The sequence below is a fragment of the Labeo rohita genome, chromosome 12, assembly GCF_022985175.1.
Source record: "Labeo rohita strain BAU-BD-2019 chromosome 12, IGBB_LRoh.1.0, whole genome shotgun sequence".
NCBI classification, from domain to species: domain Eukaryota; kingdom Metazoa; phylum Chordata; class Actinopteri; order Cypriniformes; family Cyprinidae; genus Labeo; species Labeo rohita.
Window position 1 is genome coordinate 9,979,249 of NC_066880.1, and position 15,284 is coordinate 9,994,532.

A 15,284-nucleotide genomic window follows, 5' to 3' on the forward strand; every position below is an offset into this window, starting at 1 on the left:
AATAGAAAAAGAACCAAGAATGCTAGTGTTAGTGGGGGTTTTTTAATAATTAAAAAAAAAAGAAAACAAGTCAAAAGAACAGAAATAGAGTAGATAACTAGTGTAAGAGGGTCAGTTTTTATAATAAATAAAAAGAAAAGTAGATAGGATAAAAAAAGATTAGAGAATGCTAGTATCAGACAGTCATTTTTTATAAATAAAAAGAAAAACAAGTCAAAAGAACAGAAATAAAATAGATAACTCTAGTGTTAGAGGGTCATTTTTAATAATAAATCAAAAGAAAACAAGTTGAAAGAACAGAAATAGAATAGAGAACACTAGTGTTAGAGGGTCGTTTTTTATAATAAATAAAAGTTTTTTTTTTTTTTTATAATAAATAAAATGTTTTTTAAAGAATAAAAGTAAATAAAAGGTAGATAGGTCATAGAAAAAAAAGAAAAAAGAAAAGAATAGAAAATGCTAGTGTTATTTTTTTAATAATAAATAAAAAGAACAGAAATCATTTTTTTTTTTTATAATAAATAAAATGAAAACAAGCCTAAAGAACAGAAATTGAATAGTAAACGCTAGTGTTAAAGTGTTATTTTTTTAAAGAATAAAAAAAAGGTCAAAAGAATTGAAACAGAATAGAGAATGCTAGTGTTAGACAGTCATTTTTTTATAAATAAAAAGAAAACAAGTCAAAAGAATAGAAAAAGAACAGAGAACACTAGTGTTACAGAGTCATTTTTTATAATAAATAAAAAGAAAACAAGTCAAAAGAACAGAAAAAGAACAGAGGACACAAGCATTACTATTTATTTTTATTATTATCCTAAAAAGTATTTGTGTTGAACTAGTTTTGGTAGACTTTAGTTTTAGTTGAAGATCTTGCTGCAAAAGCAGTGGAAACTTTTCATGAAGTTCTTCCTGTGCACATTAATATGTAACTTTTACATAACTATTGTTTACTAATCCCTAATATATAGAGAGCTACTGTACACATATATTATGCAATAACAATTTTCAATTGACTTTGAATGCAGACTTACTGCATCTGAGCCATTGGAAACACTTTTGAGATCTAATTTGAAATTCACATGATTTGCAAGCAGCAGATTTCTGTATTTGCTTTTAACTGATCTGTCATTCTGTCATTGTTAGGATAAACAACTGCCATGTTACAAATTACCACAAGAATCACACCAGCACGTCAAAAACATGTGAAGTAACTAATCTCTAAACATCTTTAACATTATGATTCTTAGGGTGTATTCACACCTGTCTTGCTTGGTTCGACTGAATCAAACTTAAGTTCGTTTCCTCACTTGGTGCGGATCCTCTGGGCAGGTGTAAATACAGCAATTGCACTCAGGTGCAGACCAAACAACCGTACCGAGCCCCAGCTGAAGAGGTTGAGACCAGAGAGGGAGCGGTTCGGTTGTAGTGAGAAAGCAATCCGATCCAATGGACCAACGAACCAGGCTTTAACACACTGTATAATGGGTAAGTGCAGTTCCATGAACAGCAGTATCTTTGTTGTTTTGCGAATACCGCTAAAAATGAACCTGTGTTTGTCTGCGCCATTCAAAATCAAAGCGCGCCTTTTCATTTTATAATGCCGTCTTATTGCTCTGTTTGTAGTGAAAATGTTTTCCTGACGAATCCTGGACTCCTGCTCAAAATTATAAATTAATATAACGATACCTAAAAAAAAATGCAACAATAAGCCCGCAAAGCTGTTGTTGTTCCATCCTGGAACAACAGATGACAGATGACAACTGAGCGAAATCCCAGAAAAAAACATGGAACTTTGACCAATGAGAGGAGAGTTTACTCGCGTGTGACTTGTATTAACACATTTGGGCCGTTTAGAAACTTTGCTGTGTGAAAGCGAACCGCACCATGAATAAAAAGCAACATTGTAATCATTTTAACCCCTGTTTTGGAACAAAACAATCACCCTCAGTATAATCTGTCAAAGTGGAGGACGGCCTTCAGATTTTTCCGTCACTGCTAAAAAAATTCTGTCAACGACAGATAATTTTCGGTTAACGTGACCTCTGGTTGAGACCCAGCTGAATCTATGGTTCACCTGCAAAAAGAGTTGTTAAAGTGAACCACAACAAACACACAAAAATCAACATTGCATTTGGTCTGCCCTGGTGAAAAAAACAGCATATGCTGGTAGGTATGTTTTGATGCTGGGATACTGGTAAGGTATGTTTTGATGCTGGTTTAAGCTGGTCTATGCTGGTCCTTTGCTGGTTTATGCTGGTCATGTTGATGGTCAAGGACTTTCCTGGTGTGAATACACCCTTAAATGTGACCCAGGACCACAAAACCAGTCATAAGGGTCATTTTTTTCAAAATTGAGATTTATACATCATATGAAAGCTGAATATATAAGCCTTCCATTGATGTATGGTTTGTTAGTGTGATACACCATTGTGTTTTCACAATAGTAATGGTTGTTTTGTTATTAATGTATATATTTATTTATTTATTTATATATATACTGTGAAAAGTCATTTATTAATTATCACTACTAACATCTGTGTCTGAAACAAAATATCGTCAGCATTGGAGAAAGCACGCGCTGTGGGTTGCCATGGCGATGCGCGTTGTGTTTACTTCAGACGCTACTAAGCTGCGCCTGCGGAAAGACACTGAAGTTTCAATGTGTTTTTGTTTCTCCTGATAATTCAGGTATGTTTCATAAAAAGTGAATATGTTTGTTATTATGAATGTAAAGACATGCGAGTACACATTCCCTATGTGTTTGAAAGTGAATAGCTAGTTTGAGTAGAGTCATTTAGATGAAAGAACCGATAAAATGACAGTTGGCCTGAGTTACGTTTGTTACAACTGTCTCCCAAATAAATAATATCTATTTATCTCAGTACGTGATAATTGAACAGAAAATGACTTAGAAAACGTAAATCAATATGTGTTAGAGTAATGTATATAGTTTATGAGAGTAACATTGGTAATTGGTGTCAAGTGAAACCGTTACAATTTAAATGATACAAATAACAGACGCATGATTATATCAACTGAGTTTAGTAGTTTAATGGTAAATGGTTATATATGGAGGTATTTACAGAGAAACATGAGAAAGACGTCTGACTGAAAGAATTTAAAGTGTATTTCTGTATCATACTGATAAAAATACAGCAGGTATAATGATAATATGTGGTATATAAAAGTGTACAGAGTGTATAAGTATTTGAAGACTATATTGTTGTAAAAGAACTATACAAAAGAAGGGAACAAAACTGTTTGTTAAATTACATGAAACATGATTTGTGAGGATGCTTTTGGTATGATATGAATGTCAATAAAGAGACGCTACTAAGCTGCGCCTGCGGAAAGACACTGAAGTTTCAATGTGTTTTTGTTTCTCCTGATAATTCAGGCATTTTTAATCTGCCTACGAGTTCCGCGTCCGGGACCCGTTACATTAGGATAGGACAACATTTGGCTGAGATACAGCTATTTAAAAATCAGGATTCTGAGGGTGCAAAAAATTCAAAATATTGAGAAAATTGCCTTTAAAGTTCTTCAAATAATGTTCATAACAATGTATATGACTAATCAAAAATGAAGTTTTCATACATTTACAGTAGGAATTTTACAAAATATTTTCATGGAACATGATCTTTACTTAATATCCTAATGATTTTTGGCATAAAAGAAAAATCAATAATTTTGACCAATACAATGTATTTTTGGCTATTGCTACAAATAAACCCCAGCGACTTAAGACTGGTGTTGTGGTCCAGGGTCACAAATACAGGCAACCCATAATATTAATGGGAGAAAACAGTGCTACAACATCCTTTATCCTTTAAGGCTAACAGAAAAACAACAATAGGAAATCATTTAGCGCCAGAAGTTTAAAAAACAACACTGCTTGACACAAATTTGTTACAGAAGTGTTGCTGTTTCGCTTCGCAAACTAAATCTCAGTTACACCAATTACACACAGCAGCACCACAAAAGACACTCCGTGACCCCATTGAAATGTGAACAATATCTATTGCAAATGCCCTCTGCGCAATGTGCATTTTCTTTGTTCTGCTTAATAATCTTTAACTGGCTTCGCACTAAATCAGCAGAGGTGTGCGTTCGCACGTGTGTCGCTGCATGACTGTGTGCGTGTCGTCCCGTGACCCAGAGGCAGTGTGCAGCGAGAGGTCCTCTCGCCCTGATGCAGAGAGAGATGCTCCAGCATGGAGGCCCTGATAATATCAGGATAACAAGAGCTAATTAAATTTGGTGTGATCGCTGGAGAGTGAATTATTTATTGAGAGAGCTCGAAATGCTATTTAACTCACAGCAGCTCGGATTTACTTCTCAATTCGAGTCCGGCCCGTCTTGGAGCTTTTCTACAAAAGGTGCATGGCGATCTTTTGACTGCAAAAAATAAATCATTAATAAACCACGGAAACTCGTCTCTGCTGCTAATTATCTTCGTGAGAACCGAACGTGTGTTTTTGGAAAGAGAACGGTTTCCTGGCATAAAAACATGTTTTAATATCACTGCCCCCCATTTGTTAGGTCACCGCATAGTCATGTGTCTAATTAATGTAGATAATTTGAGATAAACAAGTTGTAATTAATCAGTGACACTAGGTTGCGAGCATGTAAATTAGTTCATTTTTTCCACATAAAATCAAATTAAAGCATCAGCCCTGCGCTACACGGATACTTCAGAACCATTATTTACCTGTAATATTTATGTCAGGCAATATGGGGACATTTCACCTCACATTGGTACGAGCAGGTAATGTTCTCGCCCCAAAGATTAAGACCATCAATCTGTCAAGGACAATGAAAGCCTTTATTACTTCCTTAATTGTATTCAAAGGATAATTTCATCGATGACCTGTGCAGCTTATTGATGAAGCAGGGTAATCTAAATCCCTATAAGCACACTGCAGGTGCATTGATGAAAAAGTTGGCCTTGGTGGGGGCGCAGGAAAACTCCCCTCTCCCTGCATTATCACAGTACGCAGCTCTAATGAATACAAAGTGAACAGCACATCAGCTAGGATAAGAGCTCTTCTGTCCAGATTAATGAAATCTATTTTACACAAAGGGTCATTAGGATTTAAAAAAAAAGGAGTAGAGAGCTCTTATTGGAGTTGGTGTGAGATGAAGATGTTTCGCTTGTTAAGAAAAAGTGTCGATATGTTGCTCTTTTTTGCGTTGTCAGAGACAAGGTCAAAACTGATGTTTTAATCAATGAGCATGCACTAAATATTTATTTATTTGTCAATTTATGCCATATCAGTGTCTAAGGCTACCTTCATGGCAAACTCAAAAGCAATAAGAGTTATTTAATTATATAATCATTTAAAGGACACCTATTATGCCCCCTTTTACAAAATGTAATGTACAGTTGAAGTCAAAAGTTTACATACACCTTGCAGAATCTGTTAATTATTTTACCAAAATAAGCACACAAAATGCATGTTATTTTTTATTTAGTACTGGCCTGAATAAGATATTTCACATAAAAGATGTTTACATATATTCCACAAGAGAAAATAATAGATGTATATATAAAAATGACACTGTTCAAAAGTTTACATACACTTGATTCTTAATACTGTGTTGTTACCTGAATGATCCACAGCTGTTTTTGTTGTTTATGAGTCCCTTGTTTGTCCTGAACAGTTAAACTGCCCAGAAAAAAACAGTTAAACTGCCCAGAAAAAAAACTTTTTGAACCCTTTCCAACAATGACTGTATGATTTTGAGATCCATCTTTTCACACTGAGGACAACAGAGGGACTCACATGCAACTATTACAGAAGTTTCAAACACTCACTGATGCTCCAGAAGGAAATGCATTGCATTAAGAGTCAGGGGTGAAAACTTTTGAACAGAATGAAGATGTGTACATGTGTTTTGTTTTTGTTTTTTTCATTTAGTATTGCCCTTCAGAAGATACTTACATGTTCCCCAGAAGACAAAATAAGTTAAATTTACCCTGATCTTCAAAATCAAAAGTTTTCACCCCCAGCTCTTAATGCATTGCATTTCCTTCTGAAGCAAAGAAGCATTTCTTCAAATTCAAAAATTTTCACCCCCGGCTCTTAATGCATTGCATTTCCTTCTGAAGCATCAGTGAGCGTTTGAACCTTCTGTAATAGTTGCATATGATACCCTGTTGTTCCTTTAGAGTGAAAAGATGGATCTCAAAATCATACAGTCATTGTTGGAAAGGGTTCAAATACACAAAAATGCTGAAAAACCAAAGAATCCGACCTGAAGGACTCTTCTGAAGAACAGTGGGCAGTTTAACTGTTCAGGACAAACAAGGGACTCATCAACAACTATAACTAAAAAAAAAAAAATGTAAAAAAATTATAAATTCAATTAATATTTTCTCATGTGGACTATATGTAAACTATCTTTTTCAGGTCAGTACTAAATTAAAAAAAAAAACATGCATTTTATTTTGTTCAAATAATTAACATTTTGCAGATTCTGCAAGGTGTATGTAAACTTTTGACTTCAACTCGGTAAGTCAGATGTCCCCAGAATGTGTCTTTGAAGTTTCAGCTCAAAATACCCAAAAATGTGTCATTTTGAAAATGCCTATTTTGAGTGAAAGCAGGAACACTGTTTTCGTGCATGTCTCTTTAAATGCAAATGAGCTGCTGCTCCCTGCCCCCTTTTCCAGAATAGGGCTGTGCCTTTACTGCTCCTACCTCAGATACTCTGCTAAAAAACATCTGTTTTTGATTATCATATCTATCATGCTGAAATCATGCGTTTTAAAGCCGCATCAGTGAAAACTTCTAATTTAGGGTGTTCTAAGCACACACATCTGTCACACGGCATGTGAGTACGTAGTAAAACTCTCTTTCATGTCTTATCTGCTTAAACTGTCAAATACACACAAGTTCAAGCTAAAATCACAGGAGCTACAAAAACAGTTGATTATGTCTGTTATTTTTGCATAATAGGTGCTCTTTAAAGTATCACAATAAATGTTTTACAGTAAAGTAAGACTTACAAGGCTTACAGCACCTGGTATTCTCAGGCAGCATACAGGAAATATCAAACACTATATAATAGTCTTGTGGCACTGGTGCGTGCCTGACCCATCCATTGTGCACTTAAATAATCACTATACTTAATAGTCTTAGCTCATACAAATCAACAAAGCATTTCTAAGAAACTCATCTTCAGTCTGCAATTTATTTACAATATAAGTGTTGTTTTCCTGAAATACTTTTTGAGAGATGAATGTAGTCTAGACAGGGCTCTGGGGGTAGAATTTGGTTTCTTAATTTGACGTGGATGGATGTTTTCTTTTCATTTCTGAAAATGACTTAGTGTTCTAGCCATTTAGATGGTAAGCAGCGTATTTTACCATTTTAAAGTCTGCATAGATTCACTATAATCACACTGGTAAACAAACAAATAAACACACAAATAAACAAGTTACACTGATACTGATTCATTAACGTCATAAAGATATTTCAAGTATTAATTAACTCATTTCCGTAGGCTCTCGGAATTCAGAAGTTACAGAATTATGAGTTACAGAAAATTTGGGATCAGTAAGATATTTAATGTTTTTTTAAAGACGCCTTTTCTGCTGATCAAGGCTGCATTTATTTAATTAAAAATACAGAAAAAACAGTAAAATTGTGAAATATTATTGCAACTTAGAATAGTAGTTTTCTATTTTAATATACTGTAAAATAGAATTTATTCCTGTGATGCAAAGCTGAATTTTCAGCATCATTACTCCAGTCTTCAGTGTCACATGATCTTTTAGAAATCATTCTAATGAACTGATTTATTATCAATGCTGGAAACTTTTTTTCAGGATTCTTTGATGAATAAAACATAAAAAAACACTACTTCAACAATATCTGATGCCAGCTTTTACTTAAGTATGTGGTAATTATGGACAGCTTTAAATAGATAAATAAATAAATGTTTTGCCACGATTATAGCCCAACATGTAATCATTTCTCACCATTTATTAGTAAAAAAGGCAACCAATTCATAAAATGATCTGAATGAATTCAGACAGAGCTGAATCACTGCTAAAATTGAATTCTCAGCAGCCATCAACATAAAAATCATGTGGAGTAATCAGAAATGAGTGTAAAAAACTTTAAAAATCTTTAAACAAGTCAATCAATTGACCAAATTTAGATGAATTTAAAGAAAAAATGCCTAAGAAGTTTTTCCCTTAAATAACCTTTTCAAAAAAATTTTTTTCAGTTTTTTTTTTTTTTTAAATTCAGAACTATTTCTGCTACTTGGAGGGTTATCAGTCTGGTAATTGCAGTACTGATGTACATCCTGGCAAACTAAAAGGTATGTGACAGTGTGAAAAAGGAGTTCAGGTGCAATTTCAGATCTGGAAACAACAACTTATTTACAGCATACAGATTCTGAAAAGGCATATATATATATATATATATATATGGCAAACCAAAAATTTAATGTTAGAATTTAGGAAACAAAACACTAAGATGTCTTCCCCTTTGCCTCTCCACCACATCTAAACCACTCTGAAGATGTTCGTGATGGAGACGACTAAGTTGAGCAAGGTTGGGGAGTTAATGCTGAACTGAACCTTCATGAGGAAAGTGTGGGCAATCAGTAGACAGAACATTTGATGTGAAAGGCATTAAGATTCAGGGCAATTTGCATAATGCCTTTAGGTCCACCATAGACATTAATTACATTGATAATGCATTCATTTTTCACTTTGCATACCACTCCAGTCGTTAAGCACTTCCCTGTCTTACTCAAAGGTCAGTTTTAATCACCGACTATGCTAAAACAGATGTTTTATTACAGCCCCTCATTATGCTTTGTTCAAATTAGGGTATATGATCACTGAGAACTCATTCGGCTCTGCCCGGCCCATCTCATAACCTTGACTGAAGGATGTTCTCACCTGTCAACCAGGAACGTCTCAGCTCTATACTTTTTTTAGTATGTGCCTGTACTAGAATAGCAGCATGTAGGAGTATTTAATGTAAAGCTGTGCAGTAAGCATGCTTCTGTTTATCAAATGCTTTTACAAACAAGTGTGCAACTGCATGAAAACTAAACGAAACAAGAGTCCACTACAGCTTCTTAGCTTAATAAAAAGAACAACAGGTGTGCTAAACATTATATGACTTTTGCAAGATTTAGCGATGCACCAAAGCGCTTTGGTTTCTCATGTCGGAAGGAACCGTTGCGGTACACAACAGGGTTACTGAGTGCGACAACTTCTGTCTAACTACATCAAAAGTAGAAATGTGCTAAAAGTGCTTTCCCGTAATGTCTATTTCACATGAGGATGGTGTGACAAAGAGAGTGGGTCCAAAATTGCACCACCAGTCATTTTCATTAACAACCTCGTTTTAATTAAACATTGATTACCTGCTAATTAGTCTAATGATCGTCCCCAGATGAGGGAGACCAGGTACAGAAAGTGACAGAGGAGAAAAATGAAGGATCTGAAGCAAATGAAAATTGTATTTGAGATCCCCGAGGGCTCACTGTTTTGTGATTATTTTTGCTTTTATAAATGAGGCCTTCATCATGCATTTCTCTAATTTATGTTTGTCTGATGGCTCCCATATGACTGATGCATAGAAGATTGAGTATGTGCACATTTTCATCAAATTTGGGAAATTTCCTGCCACTGGAAAGCAATAAATAAATTCGAAAAAAGCCTGTGTCTGGCACACATGCAAATTAATCTCCATTGTGATAACAGAGAAATGTGGTAGTTGGGGCGAAGCTACTTCGCAGCCCGTAATAGCTCTGCACGGAACATCCCGCAGCAAAAATCTGGAAAGCAGACCTCTGGATTTATCAGGTACATCCTCCATCTCCTCGGCGCAATCACGCTTCTTCATCACTCCAGGCGACGGTTTACATCATGGCGCGCGCAGGGCAATAACAGCGTGTGAGAAGGTGAAAACCCAGGCCGATCCTCATTTCTCATTCTGTCTCCTTCACCTTTACCTATTTATCAGCAAACTGACAACAACGTTTTCAAAGTTACGTAAATATCGGGAGAAACTCTGAGGCATGCGTCCCTATAAGCGCAGTCTTGCGCCTGCTGTCTTGTGCGGTGTGGGATTCGCTCATAAATAAAATAAATAAATAAGCCTGTGGATGAATAAATAAATGTTTTGCGAAAGCCCCGTGATGAATAATGAATGTGTCATTCTTCGCTCCATTATTCTTGTTTGCTTTGATACAGGCTTTCTTGTTTTTCAGTCACAAGAATATTTCATCGCATCAAATACCCCTCCAGTGCTGACTGTCAGCATTAATGCACAAGTGTATGATTTAAATGTTTTATACTGCCTTTGTTCTCTACCATGGTTGATTCATTAGATAACCCACAACTGCCAGACCTTAAAGACGCAGTTCAAATGAAAAGCAGAAAGCGGAGCACTGCGGACCGACGGTGGCTTGATTACAGAAAGATGAACTACTGATATTGACAGGGGTGATCTGGAAAGTGAAGGGGAAACTATATGAAATGGCTGCAAATATTATACCAATAGTTTAAAAAATGTTTAAAAAAAAAACTCATGCAGTTTTGAATCTGTATGACTCATTTTTTTCTATGTAACACAAAGAGACATTTTGCTTGATATGCTGACCACTTTTGTACACGAACAGGGGCTTTGAGCTTTTAAAGGGATAGTTCATCCAAAAATGAACACTACCCCATGATTTACTCACCCTCAAGCCATCCTAGATGTATATGACTTTAGACTTTCAGATGAATACAATCTGAGTTACATCAAAAATGTCCTGGCTTTTCCAAAATTTATAATGGCAGTGAATGGGTGTTTAGATTTTGAAGCCCAAAAAAGTGCATCCATCCATCATAAAAAGTACTCCACACAGCTCCAGGGGCTTAATAAAGGCCTTCTGAAGCGAATCGATGCATCTGTGTAAGAAAATATCCATATTTAACACTTTATAAACTGCAATTTCTATCTTTTGCTAACTGTCGTACATGCATTCATGAGAGAGTGGTGTTCCAGTGGATGACGTAGGCATAGCATAAGCTCCGGTGTGAATGCCCCCGATATTGAATATCTTGAATGAAATTTAAATGAAATGAATGAAATTTTTAAGTTTACTCACAAAGCTTAATGGCACAGTTTTTTAAATATCTGTACACTTAGCATCTGTCAGTCAAGCATTATGCAATATGAGATTATGATAATTTAGTAATTAGTACTTTAGAAGAACCAAGCACTGTATGAATGCATATTTGTCATACTGACTGAACTTAGGACTGGTGGTGGTGCTTAAGATACTGTTTGTAATTTAGTGTTTCTATAAAAAAACTAAAAATAATACTGAAAAGATAACAAAACTACTACGAATTCTACTACTAATAACAATACAAAATGCACTAAGGATTAATGAGCTGCTGGGTTCATGAAAATTATTCACATTGTCTGTGCTCGCTCTAACTGATTTGCTGAAATCAAAACAGGGGCGATAATAGGTGAGCGCCAGCCAATGAGATTGTCGTTTGCACATTCGTTCCGCCTACTACCGGAGAAACCGGAAGTTCTTAAAAGCTGAAGAATTCCAAAGAAGCTCCGTTATTTTGACAGAAAAATACAGCAAAGAACATCGTTTACATGTCGTGTGTCAATTCTGCATGGTATATAAAATTCTCTCGCTTTGTATTTTTCTTTGCGTCTGTGTGAGACAAAGTGTCGGCTAGTCGTGTGCCTTCACACTAGAGTTTATGGTTCGTCAAATACAGGTACACTGCGCATCCATTCAGATGAACTGAAAAATAAAATTATAATAATATTATGATAAATTATAGTAACGCCACATTTTACTGTCTGTCAGTAACGGTAACGCCGTTGTAACAGGGGAAACAGTAATTCATTTGATTACTTGTTACTGACAAAAATAACGCCGTTAGTAACGCCGTTTATTTATAATGCCGTTATTCCCATCACTGGTTTTAAATAAGGATATATTTCTTACACAAAGTTTAAAATCACTTCAGAAGGCCTTTATTAACCCCCAGGAGCTGTGTAGAGTGCTTGTTATGATGGATGGATGCACTTTATTTTGCTTCAAAATCTCAACAGCCATTCACTGCCATTATAAAGCTTGGAAGAGCCAGGACATTTTTTCTATTATTAGTTAACTCCGACTGTATTCGTCTGAAAGAAGAAAGTCATGTACACCTATATCTTGACGGTGAGTAAATCATTGGGTAATTTTCATTTTTGGATAAACTATATCTTTAAGCTTTAAAATAATTGTAAACGCCTGTCTGTGAGAAAAAAAAAACAAAACTTAAATTGTTATTCACTAAAAACCTTGAAAAATCTGCCCTATTTCTGCTTAGCACATTCATGAGTTCATAAGTAGCTAATTAGCAGTTCATTAGAGAAGTAATGATGTCTGATTCATTAATGAATGATTGTATTGAATTGGGTATTTTCAATGAATCAGTTAAGAGTTCAGAATGATTCATTCACAAATTGGAAAACCTGGCCTCTCAAGTTCAATCCAAAGACTTAAAAATTCAGTCACAATGGTTAAAAACTCTCCTAAAGAGAGATTATCAAAGAAGGACTTGCACTTCTGTCACAAATCTATCAAGATCTGGATTGCCAAACATAAACTCACCTGTTTTCTTTCATATTGTAGGGATAGTTCACCTAAAAATCTAAATTATCATCATTTACACACCCTAATGCTGTTTCAAATCTCTGTTTATTCTATGTAACGCAAAAAGAGCCATTTTGATTAGCATGCTGGTCACTTTTGTGCATGCAATTACAGTGAAAGGGGCCTGAAGCTTCTTAGCTTTGAAATGGATGCAAATGCCATAAAATAGGCTTTCTGTGAAAAAAGCGGATTTTTAAATGTTATTCATGAGTTCATAAGTAGCTGAGTTCATAAGTTCACAAGTAGTTAAGTTCATAAGTAGTTCATCAGCATTTGATTAAAGAAGCAACGATGTCTAAACAAATCATTCTTTTGAGTCAGATCTTTTAACTGAATCTATTCAGAAAGATTCATTCACAAATTAGACAAAACCAGTTCTCAAGTTCAGTCCACTAACTAAAAGATTCAGTCGCAGTGGTTAAAAACTTTCCAGGAAAATCCTTGAAGATCAGAGAAAATGGAAATATCGTTTCTGACACAAAACTAATATAGCTTCAGAAATCATTCATATAGTGAATGGTGATTTTGCATCATATTTCCCCCACTGACTGAACAGTTTAGTCCTTGACATTTCTGCATACAGAACAAAAACAACTGACAAAGTTATACATTAAGAAGGGTTTCTCCAAACTGAACGCTTCACATAATCACAGTGTGTTGCCACAGTGGCTATCAATTAAACTGGATTTAAGAAAATGAATTTATGGTTAATAGGTACAACATTCTAAGTTGAACCACTGTGTCACCCACTGACCCATTAGCTGGCATAATGAGACACCAGCTGATATTTGCAAAGAGCTGCACGTCTGATGGTCGGATATATGCGACTCTTAGTTGATGGGAAAAGCTTTTCTCTTCTGAACTAATGCCTTGCCTGGATCAGAGGTGATTATGAGTTCAGTGGTGCGAACAGCAGTATCAAGATGGGCAATGGAAAGATCGATCTCCGTTTTTATGGAGTTAATTCAATATGGACTATTTAAAGCGACGGGGCGGAGGGAGAAATGAGATTGTATTTGCTGGGTATGGATTTTTGCCATGTGAAAGCTTCGGGTGCAAAAGGGGGGATGGTTTACAAGTCTTGACACTGTTTAAAAGATCTTCACACGTAGAAGGGTAATCACTGTAAATTACTTTTCATTGATTAGTCAATATTTTCAAAGATCATGTTGCTCTCATCCTATTTGAAAGTCTTAACCTATTACTGGCGGAGAAAAGAAACTTGCGCCATGTTCATTTCATAGTCACTTATCCAAGTCTGAGGAGAGCACACAAGCGCATACGACATTGAAAACACACGTCTGTCTAAACATTAGAGACCTCAGAATGATTTTCGAACGCGTCGGTTTTGTTTAAGAGCGCATATTTTACAATGGACCTCAAGTGGCATTCCAAAATAGCACCAAAAGTACAAAAAATATATAAACATATAAAATAAAATAATACCACTTAAATCAATATCAAGACAACTCTCATAGGATTTTATCATGGTAATGGATGTTAATGTATTTGGTCTTGGTGAAATAGATATGCTATGCTGCTGCAGTTGGTTATTGCTGTTGTTGTAAATTATTGTTGCTACAAGCAAGTACAGGAACTTGCTACTGCCAATACATATGCCAATATGAGTATTTAAGAAACATGTAAATGTTGTTTCAATTTTAAACTAAGAAGGAAAAATAAAAGGTACATACAAAAATAAATTCACTTCATCATTTCCTTGCCCTCATGTCAACTGTTTATTGCCCACATAAGTCATTGGAGCCCAAAACAACTTTGTTTTTGAACTTGATTATCACTGTCCAGACATTTTTCAAATATCCTTTGTGTTTTGCAGAAGAAAAAGTAATGCGGTTTTGGATCAACTTGAGGTTGATGACAAATGATGACAGAATTTTCATTTTTGGGCGATCTAATTTTACAAATGGACATCAAGCAGCAACTCAGAACAACCAAAAATGTGTCTCATATTAAGTAAACAAAAAACAAACAAAAATTGCTAGAAAATTGTATATTTTTTCTTAATTAGCTGTAATTTATTTTAACTTTATTTTTAATTATAGAAAGTTAAAACTTTCTATACAAAAATATAAAATAAGTTTTAGGAAAACAAAAATTGTACAAAAATGGGAAAATTAAAGCAATAGTAATTTTTTTTCACCCTTATGTACACTACCAGTAAGATTTGTAATGTTTTTTAAATACGTCTCTTCTGCTCACCAAGACTGCATTTATTTGATCCAAAGTACAGCAAAAACAGTAAAATTCTGAAATATTTCTACTATTTAAAAGAACTGTTTTCTATTTGAATATATTTTAAAATGTAATTTATTCCTGTGATTTCAAAGTTAATTTTTAGCATCATTACTCCAGTCACACAATCCTTCAGAAAGCATTCGAATATTCTGATTTGTTGCTGAAAACAAACATTTATTATTATTTTTTTTTTATTAATATTATTATTATTATTATTATTATTATTATTATTATTATGTTGAAAACAGTAGAATTTTTTCAGGTTTCTTTGATGAATAGAAAGTTCAGAAGATCAGCATTCATCTTTTATAACATTATAAATGTCTTTATCA